The sequence below is a fragment of the Lissotriton helveticus genome, chromosome 7 (genome assembly GCF_964261635.1).
Source record: "Lissotriton helveticus chromosome 7, aLisHel1.1, whole genome shotgun sequence".
Lineage (NCBI taxonomy): Eukaryota > Metazoa > Chordata > Amphibia > Caudata > Salamandridae > Lissotriton > Lissotriton helveticus.
The window spans coordinates 387,254,110-387,277,435 of record NC_136068.1 but is presented as its reverse complement, the minus strand read 5'-3'; the positions used below and the strand labels follow the sequence as shown (position 1 = coordinate 387,277,435).

Genomic DNA, 23,326 nt, shown 5'->3' with positions numbered 1-23,326 from the left:
GTAACCTAGTTCATTGCTTTATATCTTGCAAGTAATACGATGCTATTCCCCCTGTCCAGTTAAACGTTGTGGTGATTTGTCTACAGCAACCTGCTGTTGCAACATTCCACCTACTGAATATCGTTTGTTTACAACCACACACTTTTTTGGATAATAAATAATTCTGAACGCATTAAATTATCATTAATGTGCGATTTAAAGCTGGTTCATGAAACTTGGGCCGTCTATTAAACATTTTAACAAACATTGCAGTACCTTATTTAAATGTGTTGACCAATTTATTTTAGCTTTAGTTGTGCAGCTGTGGAAACTTAATTTCACTTACGTGTTCATTGTTAAAAGAGCATGTTTAATTTTAGACGTATCATGATGAAGCTGTGCTTTATTAGTCTAGATTTTGTGAAAATGGTACATGATGTGAGAAGGGAAACTAAAATATATATTTTTTTTTTTACCAAGATAAGTGAGTCTAATACGAGCATTATTAAAAATGCTAGAAACAATGCTGTGAAATCTAAAGCAGACTTTTGGATGTTCAAGAGCAACTTATGCTTTTTTTTTTACTCCCTTCATTACTCATCCAGTATTATGCTTTATCAATGCAGTCTCAGCAAAATTGATTTGCAGCCATATTCCTTTACCAATATGCTATTGTATAAGAGGAGAATTGTGTAGGTGGTACTTATAGGTTTGAATCTAGAGTGAAATATATATTGGATTGTTTTACCTTTGTGTTATGTATATACATTCTTTATACTACTCAGTTTGATAAACATTTGTTAAATAAACCTGTCACATAAAGCAACTATAATTGGCTGATTATTTGAATTATTCAGTGACACGTTATAACGGTTTTTTTTGTTTTTAAAGTTGGTTCTATGGGTGCTGCACGGTATGCATATGTCTAAGCCTAATGTACATGCAGTGGCCCAATATGAGGGAAGTAGAATAGCTGCTGGCTTTGTAACTGCCACCGTCTTGCATTAAGATTGGGGATTAACTTGTGCACGAGTTAAACGGCGTCTGATCATTTCTTTGGTGCAGCATTGGAAAGCACTGAAGTCCTCTACTAAATCATTCAAGTCAGGGAGGCATTGCTTAACCATGGCTTATCGAGTTTCTTACATTTTATCACCACCTAACCATCACACGAAGAGGTGTCATTGGGTGCACCCCGCACTGTCCCAACTGCAAACTTGGTACACGTCACCCTTTGCTTTTCTTAGGCACAACATCATGTGCCTCCTGCTGCACAGTCTTGCTTGTGTCTATTGGCTACTTATAAGTTGGTTCGACTCCAAGCAAATGAGTATGTGGAGGTCTGTTGGTTTGTGTGCTGGTATGTTTCAGTGTGTGAGACCTACAGTAGGCAAACTTAGAGAATAGGTCAGTATCTATCATTAACTGTACCTATTATCCAAGACAATTTAATGAAATTATTAGCACAGTTTAAGTGCCTCTTGCATTCAATTATTTGTAGTGTGTTGGACTTTACTTAATATGTTGGGGAGTTTCACTTGAAATAGATGCTTAGTTTGAAAAGGCAGTTTTATCAATTTCAGTTTTTAATTGTGTTTACAACTGGTCAGTCATGCACTGCTCGATTTCATAAAGAATATTCTTTCTTTTCGTTGGGACGTTGGTACAGTTTACTCTTACCAACACTTAACTACCCTTCTCCAACTTGTTGGAAGCATTGTCTATCGCTTCAAGAAACAAATATGATCCTTCCAATGTGGCTTTGTCCTCCTCCCTGCACAAGTGAACTTTTTCAATTTACACAGTGCTTAAACTGAAAATAAAATCTACGTTCACTAGTTAGTGGACAACATGAAAAGCATGAGGCTGACCCCTAATTTCCCTATGACCTATGCCCTTTCCAGACCTTTTTTTTCTGTCGGACCTAAACAGCTTTAGGTAGATTAATCTCATGTAATCAGATTCATAAATAAAAATGTGTATATATGTATGTGTAGTGTATGTGTATGTATATATGTGTATATATATATGTATATATATGTGTGTGTGTGTGTGTATATATATATATATATATATATATATATATATATATATATATATATATATATATATATATATATATATATATATATATATATATATATATATATATATATATATATATATATATACACACAACACAAAGATTTTCCCACTTTATAAAGCCAGCATTCAGGTAGGTTATGGAATTTCGTTTTTATTTTCAGGAAAACAGCGTAGAAAGATGAGAACAGAGTCCATGCTATTTACAAGCCTGACGCGTTTCATGCTCCCCAGAGCATTTCTTCAGAGGCTTCAGCAAACTCTGTGTGGAGTTTTTAGAGTTTTTCAATGATTTGCACCTGCTCCAGTGGGCGTTGGCGCCCCCGGGGCCTGCTGGTGCTGGTAGTTCAATAAATCTTGCTGCAGTGAGCTGCTCCCAGAGTAAAATAATACTTCGAAGTTAAAACCCGTGTATATGTGTGTATGTACATATGTCTGTGTGTGTGTGCGCGCACACACACACACACACACACACACACACACACGCTGAGTGACTCTAGGTCATCCCTCTTGTCCGTTCTTTGATATTTTTCTTCCACCAGCAAGGGTGCAACAGGTCTGCCCACATCAGCTAATGCCACTCTCGCACTGCCAAGTACCATCATTTTGCCTGATAATGTGCACATCTACCTACAAAAAGTGCAGTTTATTGCTAGTGCTAATGGGCAAACGGGCATATGTATCAATGAAAGGTTTTGCGATTTCCAAATAGCGATTTTTAGAGCATTGCTATTTCAGAATCGCAAAACGAGATTTAATAAAAAAATTAGCAAATATTTTGCGATTCACTCATATTCCTTAATTGCGAGTCGCGAATTGCGAGTCGCAACGAAGGAATCCCTTCCCACTCATTCCTATGGGCCAAGACGCCTATAGGAATGAATGGAAAGTGTGTGCGCAAATTGAAAGTACCTCATATCAAGGGTGCAAGGGTTCCTAAAGGACACCCTGTTGCACCCCTGAAATATGCATGTGTGCACATGTGGGGCACATACATACCGAAGAGCATGTGTGCCACATGGCATTTCGAAAAAAGCACTTTTTTGCTTTTTTCAAAGAATTTGTAAAGTGCCACCACCTGTAAGTTGGTGGTATTTTGCGATTTCTTATGCCAAATTCGCACAACTTAGCTGCTTTCTACATCGCATTTAAGGAATCGCAATTTGCGATTCCTTAAATGCAATCGCACAATAGAGAATTGCAAATTTTGCTATTCTCTAATTTGCGATGCTTTTTTGGGATGATACATCCCAAAAGGCCTTTTCCCGTTCACAAACAGGCAGATTCTGAGAATCTGCCCCAAAGTCTTTAGTTTGCGAATTTGAAAAAGATATATATATTTTTGTTTTTTAGTGACACATGTTTTTAAAGCATGACTTTACGTTTCTGTAATTCAAAGCCAATGGTACCTTAGTTTCACCAATAAAAATATTTTCCTTTGATGTACATTTAAATGAGATGGTTGCTAAAATGTCTATGAAGCACTCGATAGTAAAATTATATGCTATGATTTTTTGGAAAGCATAAGGTCATCCTGTGTAGGTAGCAGCATGTTTCTTTTCTTTGTGGTAGGCTTGCAGTGAAAAAAAAAAATTCGCGCCAGCTTGTCTGGACCAGACAATGGCTTTGCCAGTGCGTGTTTTAACTTGCTTTTATCCTGGTTAGTTAATTCACAACAGCCTTTGGTGTTTCAGAGCTATGGACAAGAATAAGACTTGGATAGAACTGCCCAACCGCCCCCTGGTTCCTCATGACTTTTTACAGCAGCGTTCTCTTCAGCCCAACTTGTTTGTTTTTAAACTTATGCTAAGACTTAAGAGGAAAGAACCGGAAATGGGCTTTCATGTATTAAAAATAAATCTACAATAAAGGAGCACATGACGTCCGTCATAACCCTTACTCCGTAACAGAAGTAATGCTTCTGACCGAACTGCATCAGAAGCTCTGAATTCTCAAGTGCTTATTGGCTTTGTTCGGTAATTCTATCATAGAGCAGGTATTGCTATAAAAAATGTATTAAAAGAAGCACAGGGACCCGGTCTGTGTTGCACGTGTTCCCTTTGTTTAATTGTGCTAATCAAAAGAGCCAGATATGCCTGTCCTTGCTGTACTTTGTGTTCTCCCTTCTCAAAGATAAGAGTACACCACCCCACGTCTCAAAAGATATAATTTGTTCTGAGAGGCAGATCTGTTACTGATACACTAGCATTTCTGCTTGTCATTTTGTGCGTGCACCAGCTTCGCCATAGGCCATTTGTCTTTCACACTGGAGTTGACCATTGAAGGGCCATCTAGTCCATTCCAGTGAAGTGGCACTGGTTCAGTCTAGAGTCCTGGGGAGCAAGAAGAGTTATTGTGGATTGTCATAGCCTTGCAGTCCTTAGGGATCACAGTTGAGCATTGCCGCCCGAGGCCATGACATTTCACTGTCAGGGAAAACATTCTTGGCCGTTTGCGACTGGCAGATCTGAAAGACAACTAGTTATACATGCCTTACCTTAGATTTACCCCCAGGCGTCAGACTGAATCCAGAGAATTTTTTGTCAGCAGTACCCCTGCAAGTCGAAAGGTGGCGTCGGTTGGCTCTTAGTCGTTTGCCTTGTGGTCGCTGGGATGACGACGCTGTAGCTACTTAGACGCCACCCTCGCACGCTGACGTCAGTTCTTTCTTTTTCTGCACCAGCCAGCGCAGATCTGGAGAGAGTGGTTCCTCCAGATTTTTAACTGACTTTTTGCCCACTTTTGTCGACTCCGTTTTGAGTCTTCGACTCTTGGTGCACGTCAGGGACGCCCAGTTTCAAGGCTTGCAGTTCATGAGACCAAGTCTTATTCCGACTGCCGGACCGTGAATCCGAAGTGTTTGCGGGAGCGGTCCTGAAAGATTCCCGAGGCCTGGCAGTCAGCTCTGCACCGTTCGAGGTCTCGGTCTCGCATTAGGTCGAGGGACCGCCACCACCCTGCATGCGGAGCCCTAAGGTCTGCTCCAAGTCCACACCCTCCTTTCCGGGACCCGGAGCGACCCCTGCTGAGCATCAAAGCTTTTGAGAAGCGCTGCATGTCATCTTTAGGCAGCCCAACTCCGCTTGGGGGCTCTGGGCCTTCGACGCTGGTGGCTTCGGCACCGCAGGGTCCCCCGATACAGTTTGTGTCCCCAGCTGGTGTCTACCCCAGCCTCCAACACAAAGTGGACATTGAGCCGGATCCGGCACTGATTTTTACATTTGTGCCCCTGTTCCACCCTGTTACTTTTAGACAGGATTGGCAACCAGAGGATGGTGAGGAGGACTGGAAGCGGTCTGGAGACCCTTTAACTGACCAGTTGGATTATGATTAGGGCTCCCGGTTTTTTGGTATTTTTTTTTGTTGCTATTTCCGTCTATTTATCCATTTTTATTTTTTGTCTATTTTATCCGTATTTATCCACATTTATTTTTGCGACGAGCAAAAGATGATGCTACAGCTAGTATTTATCCACATTTATTTAAATTGACAATGCATGCGCCTGGTTGTTATTGGTCAACAAAATACATTCATCTAAAAACTTTACCATTGTAGTACAAGCACTGTCAGCAGGAGATGGCAATTATCATATTACCAATTGAGCAGCAACGAGCGCGGATAAGGCACAGCTGACTCGGCCACCAATAATGATTTATATCTTCTTTTGCCAGCGCAAGAACCCGGGCCCAAGTGAAATAAACTACATAATGCACGCTCCCCCAACCCAGGAAGGAGGCTGTAGGACACAAATCCTGGTTGTGACAGAGTGAGCCCCATGCTAAACATTAGCTCTAACGTGGCTTTAAGTCAGCCCAATTGTTTTTACTGGAAGCGGAGTGAACTTATTCATAGCTGCAAGGTTTCAGATTGACATGTGTGACCTTTTCATAATTTCAGTGAAATTATGAGACATTTTTATGACTGAGTGGCTTTGTTATGAGCAAAATCAAGCAGGCACACTTACTAATGCAACTCAACCATGGTGCGGAGTTAAATCCTCCCTAGAAGGATGAAAGGAACAGCCAGCCCTGCTGAAACATCAACCTAAATCTGATCCAGAGGCGCAACTATAGTCAAATTTCGGGGAGGGGGGTGGGGCAATAGGCAGAGTGGAGATGCAGGGGCGCTAAGTGGGGGTGACGAAACAACAAAACCTCGTTAACAATTGAATGGTGTTTTAAAGACCATTCACTCAGGTGCAGCTGCGATAAGCTCAAGACCTGTCTGTGTGTATGCCCGAGAAGCTTTCTCAACTCGGACAGACACACAACGGGGGATGGATGGAGGGGCCTGAAGACATTTGTGCCCTAAGGGTGTTCCGCGCCTGCTCTCACCCATATGGTTATCCCTTCCCATTAGCTCCCTGTTGCTGCCTGCCCCCGTCCCCCCCGCCCCCATTCGTGGTCTTTTTTTAAAAAAATGCATTTATTTTCTTTGTCGAGGATGAGGCAGTAAAATTACTGCTGGTGCATCTCAAAAACAACTTTTTACTTCAATTTTCTTTTTTTAAACTAGCCATCTGTGTAATGCAGCATGCGGGTGCCTACAAAAGGATGCGGCTAGGTGAATGGCCTTTTTTAGGGCTCGGGCCTACGCCACCACGAAGTGGGGGGCGGAGCTTCCGAGCTCTTATGTATTTAGAAAAAAAAAGAATTCTGAAAGGGGTCTGGCTGGCACATTCTTTAGTGCGCGTCTGCGTTTTTTATGGCATCTGCCTAGTGATTCGTCTTCGCTGTGCTGTCTATTTAGTAGCCTTGACGTGATAGGGTATATTTACTTTTCGTCCGTCATTTATTGCAGTTGTATGGCATATTCTGTGCGCGAACGAGCACAGCAGAGTGATTAATCTTAATTAGGAGCTGTCAGAGTGCCCGTGTAATGCAATCCAGATGGTGCGAGCGCGTTCACCATTGCATTGCATGTATTATGCGCGCGTTTAACATTTACCTTTCGCGCACGGCAGTCCATTCATTTTAATTAGGAGCTGTCAGAGTGCCGCGTTCACGGCGGAGATAATGGAAAGAATTTTTCTGTAGCTTCAAGGGCAGTCACAGTTGATTTTTTTTAAAGATACCTCTCATACAAGCACCCTTGCCTCGCCAATCCGCGTGTCTTTTAAAATAAAACAATATGGTAGAGTTTAACAGATTTTCGCAATAAACAAAAACAGCTATGTAGATTGCGGCGTGTTTTATTTGCCATCACCTTGAGTTGATTTTTACGTACGTTTTTCACACACACACAGTAGGGAGGGCAGATGGCAGAGTAGGGAGGGCAGAGTAGGGAGGGCAGAGTAGGGAGGGCAGAGTAGGGAGGGCAGAGTAGGGAGGGCAGAGTAGGGAGGGCAGAGTAGGGAGGGCAGAGTAGGGAGGGCAGAGTAGGGAGGGCAGAGTAGGGAGGGCAGAGTAGGGAGGGCAGAGTAGGGAGGGCAGAGTAGGGAGGGCGGCGCATATCTACAGGCTAGCGATGACGGCGCATACACTCACAAGGAGACCACAGGCAGCTGAGGTGCAATCTTCTCCCACTCACAAGAAGGACATCACAGGCAGTAACGGTGCAATATTCTCACACTCACAAGAAGGACATCACAGGCAGTAACGGTGCAATATTCTCACACTCACAAGGAGATCACTGGCAGTACACACCACATGAACACACTCCTTAACACATAGCAACAATACATTGGCATTTACAATGCCATTAGCTCAAACTCAAATAAATCCAAGCCCGATTGCATTTCTAATGCTTGTTTATTAGCCTTTCGTCTTGCTACATAGATAGCATCTTGCTGATGCTGTACTTCGTGACAAATGCCGGACTGCCTTGGGTCCCAAGAGTAACAGCAGACATGAAGTTCATTACTTGACTTTCTCTCCTAGTGACCTGACCGGCAAAGATCCTTACAACCTCCTTGTTCGTCCCAGTACATGCCGCCCACTCCACAATACATGGGCACACCTCCCACTGTACAACCCCAGAACTTAACCTGCAGTGTAAACGCCAATCATCTGTGAAGTGCGGCTGCAATAAAACAGTCGCCAACCCGGGAGGCTGTCTCGGCGCGGGCTGACACACAACAGCGGGGTGGGGGTGCAGTGGGGGGAGGGTGAGGGGAATAGGACCTGAAGCCTGACCTGATCAGCAGTCAATTAGGTGACATTTGTCGCACGCAGTTGAATAGTGCCTCGGGGTAGCCTTTCAGATTACACATTGTGGGAGCTGCAGACGTCATGAATTGTATTAACAGCATTGAAGAAGGCCGATTCAAGATGTTTGCTGTGTCTGACGACCCTACATTGCCTGCTGTTTACAGGGGAGCTGTTGCCATGCAACATGATGCCTAAGCCAAACATTCGCTGCAGGTGCTGCTTGGGCGCTCCTCCAAGGTTGTTGTATAGGTACAACTTCAGATAGCTCAGCATGGGAAGGCTGATTATGCAGACTATCTTTTTGCCACTGGAGGGGGGCAGTGTGTTTCAAGCATCTTCAACAGGAGCGTAGCACGCCAACTCTGAAGCACAGCAGCGCGGCGAAATTTACTCGTATTTAGCCGTTTCTACATATAAATACAGACTAAGGAAAAATACTTTTCCGTCTGTATTTATATGTAAAAATCCGTAAAAACGGAAAACCGGGAGCCCTAATTATGATCCAGACTGGCGACAGGAGTTTGGGGATGCCAGTGGTTTGTACACTGCTCCAGACCATGGCATGTTGTCTCCCCCTACCGTGGCTATGGAGGAGGGAGCTTCGTATACAGTGGTGTTGCGTAGGGCTGCTGAGGCTCACAACCTCGAGCTACCCACGGTGGCAGTAGGGACTAACCACCTGATATAGGTGCTTCAACCAGCAGAGAGCTCTACGGAGCACCTGCTGCAGTTTAATGAAGCCCTCACAACATCCTTTTGGGCACCTGGTCCAGGCTCAACACAGGGGCACCTGTGGATAAGATGATGCCAGACGCCACCGCCCAGTTACTGGCGACCCCTCTTTCCTTTCCCAAAACCCCTCCTCTGAGAGCTTTGGCTGTTCAAGCCTCGACATCCAAAGGTGCATTCTCTACCGCTCCACCTGATAGGAATCCAAAAAGCTGGGCCATCTTGGAAGGATATTTTTTTCCTTCCGCTTGGAACTGCGGTCCGTAAACACTGCATGGCTGTTGGGCTGTTACACCCACTCTGTGTGGGATACGGTGGCGCACGTGCTGCCCTAGTACCCGGGCCATACTCTCCTGTACAGTTGCTGAGGGGAGAGACCCAGCCAAGTTTACCATTCGCTGTGGGCTGGACACTGCCCGGCTCGCTGGGCTGGATGAGTTTAACGTTGGTAGACCTTAGACGCTACGCCTGGCTGAGGTCGACTGGTTTTTCATGGGATGTTCAGGCTACTCTAATGGACCTGCCCTTTAATGTCCATTGCATGTTCTGCGACAAACCAAACGAGCTAGAGTGCTTCAAGGACTATTGTGCTACAGCCAAGTCCTTGGGCCTCTCCACCACCCGCCCTGCAGAGTCTGCTATCAACCCTTTTGTGGCTACGGAAGGGGTGCCCCACCACGTCCTGCCCAGAGCCTCAGGCCGGCGTAAGCTGTTCAGCCCCTGCGCGGCTGGGGACGTGGGACCCACTGCCGTGGGTGAGGGGGCCAGTCCACTACGACCCCTCTGCAGCAGCCTCCAAACCCTCCTAGTCTGATCTTTCAGGACCAATAATCACCATGGGCGGCAGGATTCGCCATCTTCCCCACTGGTGCACCATCACGTCCGACAGGTGGGTTTTACAGATAGTCCGAAGGGGCTACTCCCTCCCCTCAGAGACTACCCCTCCATCCATGCCACCGGAGGATCATCTGGTCCTCCTCCAACAGGAAGTTTCGTCTCTCTTGGCCAAGAGAGCCATTGAGTGTGTTCCTGCCCCAGAAGTAGGTCGTGGTTGCTATTCCGACTACTTTCTGGTGCCCAAGAAGGACAAAGGCCCGTGTCTTATCTTGCTTCTCAGGCACCTCAAGTTCAAAATGTTGACTCTGGCTCAGATCCTGTCTGCCCTCGACCCTGGAGATTGGATGGTAGCGTTGGATTTGCAGGACTCTTATTTTCACATCCCTGTTCTGCCAGCGTTACCTGTGGTTCTCGGTGTGCCAGGAGCATGTTAAGTTTTACTGTGCTCTCCTTTGACCTTACCAGTGCCCTAGGGTGTTCACAAATGTGATGGCGGTGGTTGCAGCTCATCTACGCAGATTAGGGGTTCCGTTCTTCTCCTATCTCGACGACTAGCTGTTAAAGGCGGGTTCGCCCCAGGCTGTAGTCTCCCACCTCCAGACTATGGCTTACCTCCTGCATTCGCTGGGGTTCACCATCCACATGCCGAAGTCGCACCTGATTCCCTCTCAGAAGCTCCTTTTCATTGGAGCGGTTCTGGACACGATGCATTTTCGGGATTATCCCCCCGAGCAGCGAGTCCAGGATATTTGGGCTACGTTTCCGATCTTTCAGCCTCTATCCCGGGTTTTGGTCAGAATGACCCTGAGGCTGGTAGGCCTCATGACCTCCTGCATCCTGCTGGTCTATCATGCCAGGTGGCATAAGCGGGCTCTACAGTGGGACCTGAAGTTCCAGTGGGCGCAGCATATGGGGAATCTGTCAGATTGTGTCCAGATCTCGGAGGGCACAGCACGTCAATTGCGGAGATCCGAGGCCTCTGGTCTCCTGCGGAGTCCGAGCTCCGCATCAACCTTCTGGAGCTCTGGGCGATCCGTTTTGAGATAAAAGCATTCCTTCCCTCTCTCCGTCGAAGGGTAGTTCAGGTGTTCACGGACATCACCACCATGTGGTACTGCAACAAACAGGGCAGGGTTGTGGACCCAATGTCAAGAGGCTCTCCATCTTTCGACATGGCTGGAACATCAGGGCATGTCACTGGTGGTTCAACACCTGGCAGGTTCACTGAACACCAGGGCAGCTGAACTCAGCCACAGGTGCATGATGGATCACGAATGGCGTTTTCACTTGGAGGTGGCACAAGGTCTCTTTCAGCAGTGGGGATAGCCTTGGTTGGATATGTTCGCCACTGAAGGGAATGTGCAATGTCCGCAATTTTGCGAGTTGGAATTTCCAAGGCGGCACGATCTAGGCGACACTTTGTCGCAAGTGAAGTTGCGGTCTTTTATACCTCTTTCCGCCTATACCACTTTTGCCCAGAGTTCTGAAGAAGATGCAGCGCGACCGGGCCCAAGTCATCCTTGTGGCTCTGGATTGGGCACAAAGAGTCTGGTATCCCGAGCTGTTACACATGGCCATCAATCCTCCGATCCGACTGCCTCTTTGGGAGGATCTTCTGTTGCAGCAGTAGGGGGACAGTCCTCCACCCGAACCTGTCCAGCCTCCATCTCCTTGCGCGCAGATTGAGCTGCGTCAGTTGACCGCCTTCGACCTTCCTGCCGAAGTCTGTGATGTTACCTTGGTAGCCAGGCGTTGCTCCACTAAGACTGTATACACCTGTAGATGGAACAAGTTTGCGGCATGGTGCACAGCAAAGGCTGTGGATCCACTTTCTGCCCCTCTTTTGGAGGTTCTCTTGTTCCTCCTGTCTTGGGCCCAGCAGGGCTGTGCTCTGGGCACTCTGAAGGGCTACCTCTCAGCCATTTCAGCTTTTCTTTAGACTTCCTGATCAACCTTCCCTTTTCAAGTACCCTTTTTTAAATCTCTTCCTTAAGGGTATAACTCATCTTTTTCCTCCTATTCCCTCGGTATTTCCTCAGTGGGACTCGAACTTCGTTCTTAACTTATGTGCGCTCCCTTTGAGCCGCTTCATAACTGTCCTCTGACTTCTTACTCTAAAGACTGCTCTTCGGGTTGCCTTCAAAAAGCTCTTTCTTCAAAATCTCCTTTTCTGGCTGTTCATCCGGACAAGGTCGTCCTCAGAACTAGACCTTCCTTTCTTCCCAAGGTGTTTACTACTTTCCACATTGGTCAAACCATCACTTTGCCCACCTTCTCTCCACATCCTTCTAAGGAGGAATAGAGGCTCCAATGTCTGGGTCCAAAATGTGCCCTTTCATTTTATTTGGATCACACCAAGCAATACTGGGTGTTTGCTACGAGGGTGCCAAAATAAGTCAGGCCGTGCACAAACTGACCATCTCTAGGTGGGTTGTTTTGTGCATTAAAGCTTGCTACTCTTTGGCAAAGAAGGAGCCTCCAGTGGGACTGCGCGCCCATTCCACCAGGGCGACGGCAGCGACCATTGCTTGGGATGAGGGTGTCCCCCCTCACTGACGTCGATCAGGCAGGTATGTGGGCATCTCTGCACACGTTAACAAACCACTACTGACTGGACAGCCAAGTACGGAGAAACTGCTTCTTTGGCCGTTCTGTTCTCCAAGACTTTATGGTGTGAACTTGGTTCGCAGACCCACCTAAGAGGTTGGTATCGCTGGGGTATCTATTCTAAGGTAAGGAATCTATAACTAATTGTTTCTTTCAGATGAACAAGTTACTTGCCTTCGGTAACGATATATCTGTAAGACATAAATTAGTTATAGATTCCTTACTGACCCACCCATCCTCCCCATTCTGCGAACTGACTTCTAGCGTTAGGGAATCCTTTTCAGGGCCCTAGCTTTGTGCACCAGTGGTTAGTGTCTTGCATGGCTCTGCGCTTCTGGCGTGGAATGTCATATAAAAGAACGGATGTCGGCGCGTGAGGGCGGTGTCTAAAGTAGGTATCACGATGTCATCCTGGCGACCGCGACGCCAATGGCAAATGCAGAGCTGACCGACACAACCTTTCGATGCACATGGGGTACTGCTGACGAAAAATTCTCCGGATCCAGTCTGATGCCTGGGAGTAAATCCTATGGGAAGAATCTAGAACTAATCTGTCTCTTATAGATATATTGTTACCAAAGGTAAGTAACTTGTTCTTCCCTCTAAAAAGATTAGAATCTAGCCGTAGAGCTTCTACTACTAGGCAAGAACTACAATGCTATTTTACCTTGCTTCGAAGGTCAATTGAGGAGGAACCATCATGAAAAGTGTACAGTGCAGAAAAGTCTTTGACCACAGCCCATATTTTATATTGCAGTGAAAGATCAGAAAAGCAAAGGCGGAATTAAAAATTGTGCATGCCCATTAAACTCACAACAACCCCCTCCCTCTTCCCCCTTTCCCCTAGAAAGCAACGTTGACTAACGTGGGATAGGCAAATATTTCAGTCATTCAAAAGGATGGGAGAAAGCTTATTCGAAAGTTATTTGAGGCTCATGACACGAGTTCCAGAGTATTAAAATGTCACCATGTCAGTTTCAGGCACTCTTATGGTGTCACTATCTTACAAAGAAGTGATTGTTTCAGGTTTGTAACGGGTATAGGTAATGAAGACAATGGGTGTAATCTGATAGACTTCTAGCCGCATATTCCTGATTTCTTACTGTTGAATTTCCTCAGGCTTCGGACTGGAGCCGGAAGATTATTTGTGAGCGGTACACCTTCGTGCTGGTAGGTGACATTGATCTGCTCTGTGTGCATTGTCCAAGCCGGAAGTAATGTTACGCTATCTATATAGGCACCACCCAGGTGCACTGAAGTCAGTGTCTTTTCTGTGCCACTCCGTGCAGATCTGAGAGAAGAGACTCCTCTGACATGCCTTTGGACCCCATGGGGTCAGAAAGACCCCTTTCTTATTTTGCTCTGGCGGCTCTGGCTCTAGTTTGCCTCAAGGATCCATACCTAGACCAGCACCATTGTACCACCCTGACCTTCCCTGGCACTGGTCCTGATGCTCACAGAACCCACTGGCTACGGCATAACCATTGTTATCCCCCGACTCCGACACGAAGCCAGATGAGTCACCTGACGCAGGCTCCGACAGGAGTCTTGCCTCCTACATCGGAGCCTGAGCTCTATTCTTTCAGGCTAGGCCTTGGGTAAGACTGAAAGTGGGGTCACTGGACTCTTTAGAATACCAGCCCTATGAGGAAGAGCAAAAAAATTAAGGAACTGCGTGAAGCCAGTGGCCTGGATAAGTTTCCAAATGCTGGTCTGCTTCCCCCCCTCTAATTTGGCTATCGAGAAGGGAGCTTCCTGTGCAATGGTGGTGCAGAGAGCGGCTGAGGTCCTTGACTTTCAGCTTCCCTCAGTGGCAGCCAAGACTAACATCTTGACCGGTTCTGCAACCGGGAGTCTCAAGGTCTGAACTGCTACTCATGTTCATTGATGCCCTCACTAAGGCCATTTTGGGTACCTGGCCCAAACTCAGAATGGGGGCGCCTGTGAAAAGGATTGCCTGCCACAATCGCCCCGCACCTAGGGACCCAAATTTCCTACCCCGAGAGCTTGGTGATCCAAGCCTCAAATGACCATGGCTCCAAACAGTTGCCCTTAGCAGCCATGCCATGCTGGTGACTGCCTTTTCAGGACATGTCCAAACTTCCCTTAAAAACATGCCATTCGATGGATCCCCTCTCATTGGAGACAATGGCAGTACGAGACACAAGCTCTTCAAGTACTCGTTCCACAGCCAGGTGCCCACCAATCTGCCTTTCAGTCCTTTCGTGGCTACTGAAGGAGCCTGTGGCCGCGCCAAATCTCGCCCAGCAACTGTGCCATTCAATGCTGCCCATCCCTTGCATGGACGATGGCGCAGTACCCACCAACCTCATTGGTCATATGGCCCGTTGTCTGGTCAGTCTGCCACCACCTCTGACTGCAACAACCACCAAACCCTTCCAGTCTGCCCGTTTACCATCATGGCCACTCAGTTGGCAACTGGATTCGTCATGACCGGACCCACTGGCAGTCCATAAGATCGGACGAGTGAGGTTTGCAGATCGTACTAAGGCGCTACTCCCTCCCGTTCAAGACTATCTCCTCCCACATGCCACCATCTTCCGACGGAGGATCATCTGTCTTTTCTCTGCAAGGATGTCACAGCTGTTTGCCAATGAAGCCATAGAGAGAGTTCCAGTGCCAGATGTCTGCTGTGATTGCTATTCCCGCTACTTTCTGGAATGCTCACATTGGCTCAGGTCTTGTTTGCTCTAGACCCCCAGGCGACTGGATGGTAGTGTTTGACTTACAGGACGCCTATTTTCATATTCCCATCCTGCCTACTGGCGTAATTTGCGTTTTACCGTAAACCACAAGCATTTTCTGATCACTGGAGCTCCGTGGGATCCAACTGACATTTAACACCTTTTCACCCTCCCAGCAACTGAAGGCTATTGTAGGTGTTAACGGACAGCACTGCCGTCATGTATAAACTGCAACAGTGTGGTGTGGGGTCATAGACCCTTTGTCAAGTGGCCCTGTGCCTCTGGACATGGCTCGAAGAGCAGAGCTTACCCCTGATGGTTCAACGCCTGGTGGGCTCTCTGGATGCCAAAGCAGACAAACTCGGCCAAAGATGCATAGCAGATCCTGAATGATGTCTCCTCCTAGACTTAGCTCAAAGTCTTTCAGCCATACGGAGACCCCTTGGGAAGATCTGTTCACCTCCGCTGAGAACATACAATGTCAGCAGTTCTGCTCCCTGGAGTTACCAAGTCCACTCTTGTTCAGAGAGACTCCTTGTCTCGAATGGAGTTCAGGCCTCCTGCATGCCTTCACGCTGATGCCACTCCTGCCTAGAGTTTTCAAGAATATCAAAAACGGCCGGATCCAATTCATCTTCGCTGCTTTGGACTGGACACAGAGTATGGTATTCTGAGCTACTGAGCATGGCCATTAAGCCTCTGATCACCTGACACCTATACCCCCTCCCCCCTCTTCATGAGGAAGGTATATGCCTGCTGTTGTAAAATATTTGAAGCCATCATGTGAAGAAAAACGGGAGCCCCTTTTGGCTCCCCTTTCTGAAGTCTTACTCTTCGTTCTTTTTTACCCTGCAGGGCTCTGCTTTGGGCACTTGTGAGGTTGCCTGACCAACATTCTTTGTTCAAGTTCCCCTATTTTACATAGGCTTGTTAAAGGTCTTACTCATATCTTTCCTCCACCATTCATTATGTCTTTTTTAATGTGTACTCCTTTCGAGCAGCTCTACAATTGTAGCTTCTGTTTGTCGAGTGAGCGAGCTGCAGGCCTTATCTAAGCAGCCTTATCTCTCAATATAACCTTACAAACTGGTGCTTTGTTCATGTGCCTCTTTTACACCAAAAGTGGTCATACAGTGTCATTTAGGCCAGTCAATCACACTGGCTACTTTTTATGCATCCTCACATCCCATTAAAGAAGAGTGACTCCACCGACTGGACCCAAAAAGAGCGTTGTTCTTCTACTTTGACACGACCTGAGATCTGGGTGGAGGACCAAATCTCCGTGGGGTATGTAGATGCGAGGAAAGGTCTTGAGGTGCAAAAGCGAACCATCTCTCAATGGGTCGTACTGTGCTTCAAAATCTTCTACGCACGGGCCAAGAAGCAACCTTCTGAAGGTTTGCGAGCTCATTCCACCATAGCTAAAGCTGTGACCACTGCGTTAGCATAGGAGTGTCAGTCCTGGATATCTGCTGGCCAGCAATGTGGACTTCACTGCACACTTTTACTAAACATTGTTTGAGCAGTCAAGTCCGCTGGGATGGGCACTGTGCCCTTTCGGTTCTGCGGGACTTTCTCGTTTGAAATTAGTTTGAAGACCCTCTTCCAGGGAAGGTATTTCTTGGACATCTATACTAAGTTAAAGATTCTGCTGCTTGAAGTCTGTCAAATGAACAAGTTACTTCACTTGGGTAACGCCTCAGCTGGTATCTAGTCGCAGATTCTTTACAGCCTCACCCATCCTCCCTGCTCTGCAATCTGATTTCTAGGAATACGGATGACCCCTTTCAGAGCCCTAGTTTTGACACACCAGTTGTCTGTGTTCTTCATGACTCTGTGCTTCTGGCATACAGTTGTGAAAAGAAAGACGTCCGCATACCCAGATGGCACCTTTATAGGTATCGCAACATCAGTTCCAGTGTAGCTGCCGGAAGCGGAGCTGATCGACGCCACCTACCGGTGAGTAGTACTACTCACGAACATTCTTCTGGGTCTAGTCTTGATGTCTTAAATTCAAAGGTAAGGAATCTGCAGCTAGATATAGTTTCTACCAAAGGAGTTACCGAAGGTAGGTAATTTGTTCAGATGGTAAGGAGTGTGTATTTTTGCTTTTAGCTGGAGGGGGAGAAACACAGCATCAGTAGTTAGGGGAGTGCCTACTAAATCCTCCCTCTTTAGCTCTGACACTGTGTGTTCAGTCAGTTTAACCCCATGCTGTAGATACACCGTAGATAAGAAAATGAGGCTCCTTCATGTGTTTACATGCCAGTGGCCCCACTGCCTTTTGGTTAAGTCAAGCCGATTCACAGCCTTTAGAAAATGTCTAGAGGTTTCATATGGAGCACCGATCTTCCATGCTAACTAAATGTTTGCCAGTGTGCTTGTGGTGTTTCGCTTTAAAAAATGCAAAAATCAGGTACTCTCCAGAAAAAGGATGCTTGGTCTTACGCAGAATGCAGAAGCAGGACACGGTGTTGCCACTATGAAGACTTCTCCAAGTGTGCCTAAATTCAGTTGCTTGCACGTACACCACTTAACATTTTTGTTATTGCTTGCTTTTTTGTTTTAAGATGTCATATTTATGGACTTTCGCCCTTGGACTGAGGGGAATGTATTGTACACTACATAACTTAATGTTTGACCTTGTCTTCATATGACTGCCCGGGATGTTTGTGTCATCTGAATTCTTCATCAAGGAGACAAGAATGACTGAAGTCCCCATCAATCGACCAAGCTGTGCAAGACTAGCCTGAAATGGAAAAAAATACACACCTCTGACAGCACGTGTGTAAACTAATTTTATGTCTGAAGAATCTATTCAGACATGTTCCCATCTTTGAGACCCTGGCCTATACCTTCCCCTTGCTGCTGGTTTACCAAAGATTCTGAATCCTTCAGTGCATGAAAACCTGCGCCATAAAAAAAGAATCTCAAGTCAGCCATTCAATCCCCTCCAGTTCTGCTAAACTGGCAGTGGAGATGTGGGTCTTTTTATTATTTTTTTTAAAAGCTTTTTAAAGTACTTTGTGCTGAAGCGGAATGCAGTTGCTTTTTTAAATGAGTTTCTTAAATATACTGGTATATTACTCCTTTATGTACACAAACAAGGGAACAGCTTTACACTAACTAATGTCTATAGCATTTGGGAGTATGTTCTGTTCCTTATCGCACAAAAGAAATCCTCATAGGCTGTGGTAAGTATTATGGATGTCAGTCAGCCAGATGGTGTTCACTGTTGAAGTTTGAACTTGCACAGCAGTATCTGTCAGGCCGACAACTGCCAATTGATCCTCTTTGTTGGGTTTGTCCTATTTGGTGACCTGCATGGTGTAAATCTCTTTAGCGATCTTCAAAGTCAGTTTGATATGGCAGATTTATATTTTGCCCATGTATGTTTTTCTTTTAAACATCCCATCCTAGAAATTATCCTAGAAATTGTAAGTGCTCAATACAGATGATGGATTATGTGGCAAATGCAGCAAATCTTTAACTATGCTAAAATCACTGCTGCGGCACAATCGCAAACTTCCATTGACTCTTGGTATATTAGCTGTAATGCATGGGTTGCAACTTTATTGCACGGCATTAGAGGAAAATCGTAGTATATTTCATGGGATGCTGACCGCTCGGCATTTACACCTGCATGTAACAGGGGGTAGCTGAACATCATTAATCATAACTAAAACATACGTACGTTTTTTTAAGTCTTGCACCGTCAGGTAGCTACATATAAAATAACGGGGCGCTTCAATGAATAATTTAAATTTTTTTTTATTTGTAAAGCTTTTATTCAGCATATCATATCCATACATCCTATATTAATTTTAGACACCAAATAACAGCGAAGTAATCTATAATGAACTGTAAACAAACTGGCAGTCTAAGGTCAATTCAGTTGGCATAAAGGTACAAGCACCATATATAAAGTCAATACATTCCAATGGCATAATTTGCAATCACCTCTCACCCCCACCAGTGCAGGGTGACACCACAGCCAGCATTATACACAAGTTTCTCAGACATCATCAACATTAGCCCCTTAGCTCATTCAGAATCCGAGTCACTGCAATTCAGTAAGTACTCTCTCAGGGGGGCCCATATGTCTTTGGGTTTAGAAGAGAGCAGGAGCTCTTCGGCATACACCTCCAGCTGGTCCCTGCAATATACCATATCCTTTAACCGCATTTCTGTTTTGGGACTTCTCCTACTGTCCTGCGTGAACAGTATGCACCGCTTTGCCAAGAGCAGTGCAACTTGAATAAACCTCCGTATTCTGCCTTTAAGCTGCGGAGCATGTGTTAGTAGGCATATCGCCGGTGTATTTTGTAACGTTTCCCCTAACATTACCGCAAGTAATGTTAACACCTTTTCCCAGTATTTGAAGACCGGTCTGCACTGCCATGCTAGATGCAGGAAGCCAGCCTCTTTCGCATTACATCTTTTGCAGTTAGCATGGGCTCTAAGACCTATCTTCCACAGCCTGTGAGGAGTATGGTATGTTTGATGCAGGAATTTTAGGTGTATTATACGGCGGTTGCTATTAGACGTTAGTCGCCCTGTTATCGAGCACACTTTTCCCCCAGTCCTCCTCTGTGAGAGTAGGATCTATCTCATTATTCCAGCGTGTCAGACTGGCGGTAGTGTTGTGCGGAGTGTCGTTCTGTACGGCCTTGTATAACTTGGTAACTAGTTTCTTTTTCGTGGGAGCTGTGATTATCAGTTGTAAAGCCGACAGCGTCTCCGGTTCCTCCGGGAAGTTAGTGTAGTGTCCCCCCATCGCCCTTCGTAGCCTATAGCAAGTGAATTGGAATAGCAGTGTAGGATTGTGTATATAAGATAAATCCTCCCCTGTGAGGTATGTACCTTCCGGGTATAAGTCACTCATGTGTGATATGCCCGCTTCGCGCAGCGCCAGAACGGAACCTCTGTCGTTAGCCACCGACAGTGCCGCGTGTCCCTCGATCGGCATTGCAGGTGCATATAAGGGGAGTTTGTTTGTGTGAGTACCAATCGCCTGTCAGGCTGACACTGATATCTAGCGTGTTTATCTCCGCCTTCGGAGTGTGTCTGTTGTTGTGCGTAATGACCCCTCGCAAGGGGACGGGGTGAGCGTCGCCTTCCTCCACCGCCACATGTGGAATGAAGTTGTGTGGTTTGTACCAATAGTATGCGTATTGGACCTGACAACATAGGTAGTATACATAGAAATCCGGTGCATTAAACCCCCCTTTCTCGTACGTCAGTATAAGAGTGCGCCAGCTGATTCTTACTTGCTTGGTTCCCCAAACGAGTCGCAGCAGTTGAGTCTGAAGAGTCTTAAAAAAATGCTTAGTCAGCGGAACCGGCACATTGGAAAATAAATACAAACATTTCGGCAAAACCACCATTTTTATTATTAAAATCCGATCCGCCAGAGACAGCGGGAGGCGTTGCCATTGGTCCACTTGCGTGACCAGCGCCGAATAAGCCGCTCCGTAGTTTTCAGTAATAACCACTCCGGGATCTCTGGATCCACACCCCGAGGTATTTTACGGGGTCCGCAGACCATACCAGTGGGTATTCGACTGTAGGGGGTGTCGTTATTATCGTCAGTGGGATGACTGATTTGTCCCAGTTTATGGTGAGGCCAGAGAACAGGCCGAATTTAACATATTCTAAGAGAATAGGGGACAGGAATTGTTGCGGTTCACGGACATATAGGACCATATCATCCGCGTACATGGAGATACCGACCTGTCTCTGGTTGAAATTCAGCGCTGCCGCTTTGTGCAATTGTCTAATCTTACATGCCAGGGGCTCCAATATGATGGCGAAAAGGAGCGGGGAGAGTGGGCAGGCTTGGCCTGTACCTCTGCCGACCTCGAAACGTTCAGATGTCTCACCTCCCACGCGGACCCTCGCCGATGGATCAGTGTAAAGTATCTGGATCCATCCTAAGAAGAGTGGGGGGAACCCCAACCGGCTCAAAATGTGCATCATGTATTGCCATTCTATGGAATCGAATGCCTTGGCAGCATCCAATAATACCGCCACGGCTGGTAAGTCGGGATTAAGTACATGCAACATGGCAAAAATGGTGTGCAGATTGAGAGAAGTTGAGCGGTCCGGAATGAACCCTGCTTGGTTGGGTAGTACCAATAATGGCATGAGGGGTTGTAGCTTCGTAGCAAGTATTTTCGCCAGTATCTTAGCGTCTAGATTGATAAGTGATAGCGGTCGATATGATTCACATCGATCAGGGGGATTGTCCTTCTTCAGAAGAGTGATCATCAATGCTTGTCGCACGAGAATGCCTGTCTCGTGCGCCTCCGCGTACATCTCCAGTAGATGGGGGGGGGGGGGGGGGGCCTAAAATGTCAGCATATGCTTTATAGAATTCTGACGTCAGTCCATCAGGACCGGGGGCTTTGCCATTCGGGAGTGTCTGAATGGCATCTTTCACATCCTCCACGTCTATCGGTAGGCTAAGGTATTTTCGATGAGAATCGGATAGCCACGCACAAGCGATGTCCTCTAAGTAGGCAGACATAGCCTGGTAGTCCACCGTGTCCTACGAAGTGTAAAGTGAACCGTAAAAATTCCGGAATTTTTCTACTATTGCCGTGGAAGAGTAGTGTTTCTGCCCGTCTGCATCAACAATGCGCTCCACGGGGCATTGGTGTGCCCTGCTCTTTAGTCTGCCTGCCAGAGTTCTGCCCGGCCTACCCCCCTCGCCATATCTCCTAGCAACATAACGTTTCGAAAGGTATTTTACCTCTGCCAATGTATTGTATTCATCAATGCACTCGTGTATGTTAGCTAGCGTGTCTGTAGATTGTGCACTATCATACTTGGTTTCTAGCTCACGCAATTTAATTTCTATTGTGTTTAGTGTACCTCGTAAGTCTTTCAGGATTCCCGCCGATGTGCTAATGCATGTGCCCCTAATTGTAGCTTTGAAAGCTTCCCATAGTATCTCTTGGCTCTTCCCCGACCCTACATTCATCTCGAAGTATTGAAGGATGGCAGTTTTTATGGTATCCGCGTATGTTGGATCTAGTAGTGCTTCTGCTCGGAAACGCCATGTGAACGGTTTGTGCGGGTCATGGGTAATAGTCAGGTTGAGGAGCACCGGGTTATGGTCTGATAATGTTCTCGGGAGCTTTCGGATGTCTGCGACCCATGCAGCCGCTCCCTCACTCAGTAGCCAATAGTCCAGTCTAGACCAACCATTTGTCGACGGCGTTGTGTGCCAGCTAGTGGCCCCTCATGGCGTTGGTTCCAAGCATCTACCAGTCCAAACTCCAGCATACCATCCCTGATACAACCTGCACTTTGACCATGCGGGCGCCCTGCGGGTTAGATTTATCTTTTTTGGGATCAAGATGTGTATTGAGATCTCCACCCCATATTATTTCTGTTTCGGGCCATGTGCGCAACACTCTAAACATATTCTGTTACGATGTCGTGTCATCTATTACCGGGCCATACATGCTGATAATTGTCACTAAAACATTTCCCAGTTTTCCAAACACCATTGCCCACCGTCCTTCCTGGTCTGTGCTAGATTGTAACGCTGTGAATACTACTCCCCTTTTTATTAAAATTAGGACCCCTCTCGCATATGAAGAGTAGGAGGATGCTAACCTATGACGCCCATTTTCTAGCCACATTGCCTTCCGTTATCTTAGTTAGGTGGGTTTCCTGTAGCAGTGCAATCGTCACATTGTGCCTGTCTAGCTGTGCTAGTACTTGCCTGATTTTCTGTGGTGTTGAGCCCGCGGACATCCATGTGACAGTTATGTGGTACCAGTCATGTGTGGTGAGGTAATACAGTGCATTGTCTAGTATGTGTAATATCATTGAGGTGCCTGACTTCTTTTGTACCTTGTAGTGCAGCGGCTTTAAAATGCATTGCCTTAGGCTGACAAACATACCCTCCCCTCCCTCCCCCCTCCCACTTCAGCATTCCCAAACTGCTAAAGACACATCCCCCAGTCAACCCCCCTGTAAACTTTAACTGAAATAAACACATTTTCCGTTGGGGAACACCCATCGGGGGTCGCAGCGGATGCGTCCACTCCCAGTTAATAGAGGAGCCATCGCCCAACGGTCAGTTCCGCCAACCCCGTAATAAACCAACATCTCACAACAGTATGCCATATGCCTCGAAGAACAGTCTAGATTCCTCCTTCGAAAGTTCTCCAGAAGAAATACAGCCATCCCCGCACATTCTCTGGTGATCAGGATACTCTGCCA

At 46.5% G+C, this 23,326-nt stretch overlaps 1 protein-coding gene across 8 annotated transcripts in view; it reads left to right on the top strand.

Annotated features, from left to right (window-relative positions):
• The window catches only part of LOC144768502 (copine-1-like), an 854,409-nt gene that overhangs the window by 76,964 nt on the left and 754,119 nt on the right, over positions 1-23,326 (top strand). The gene's annotated exons all lie outside the window — the stretch shown is intronic.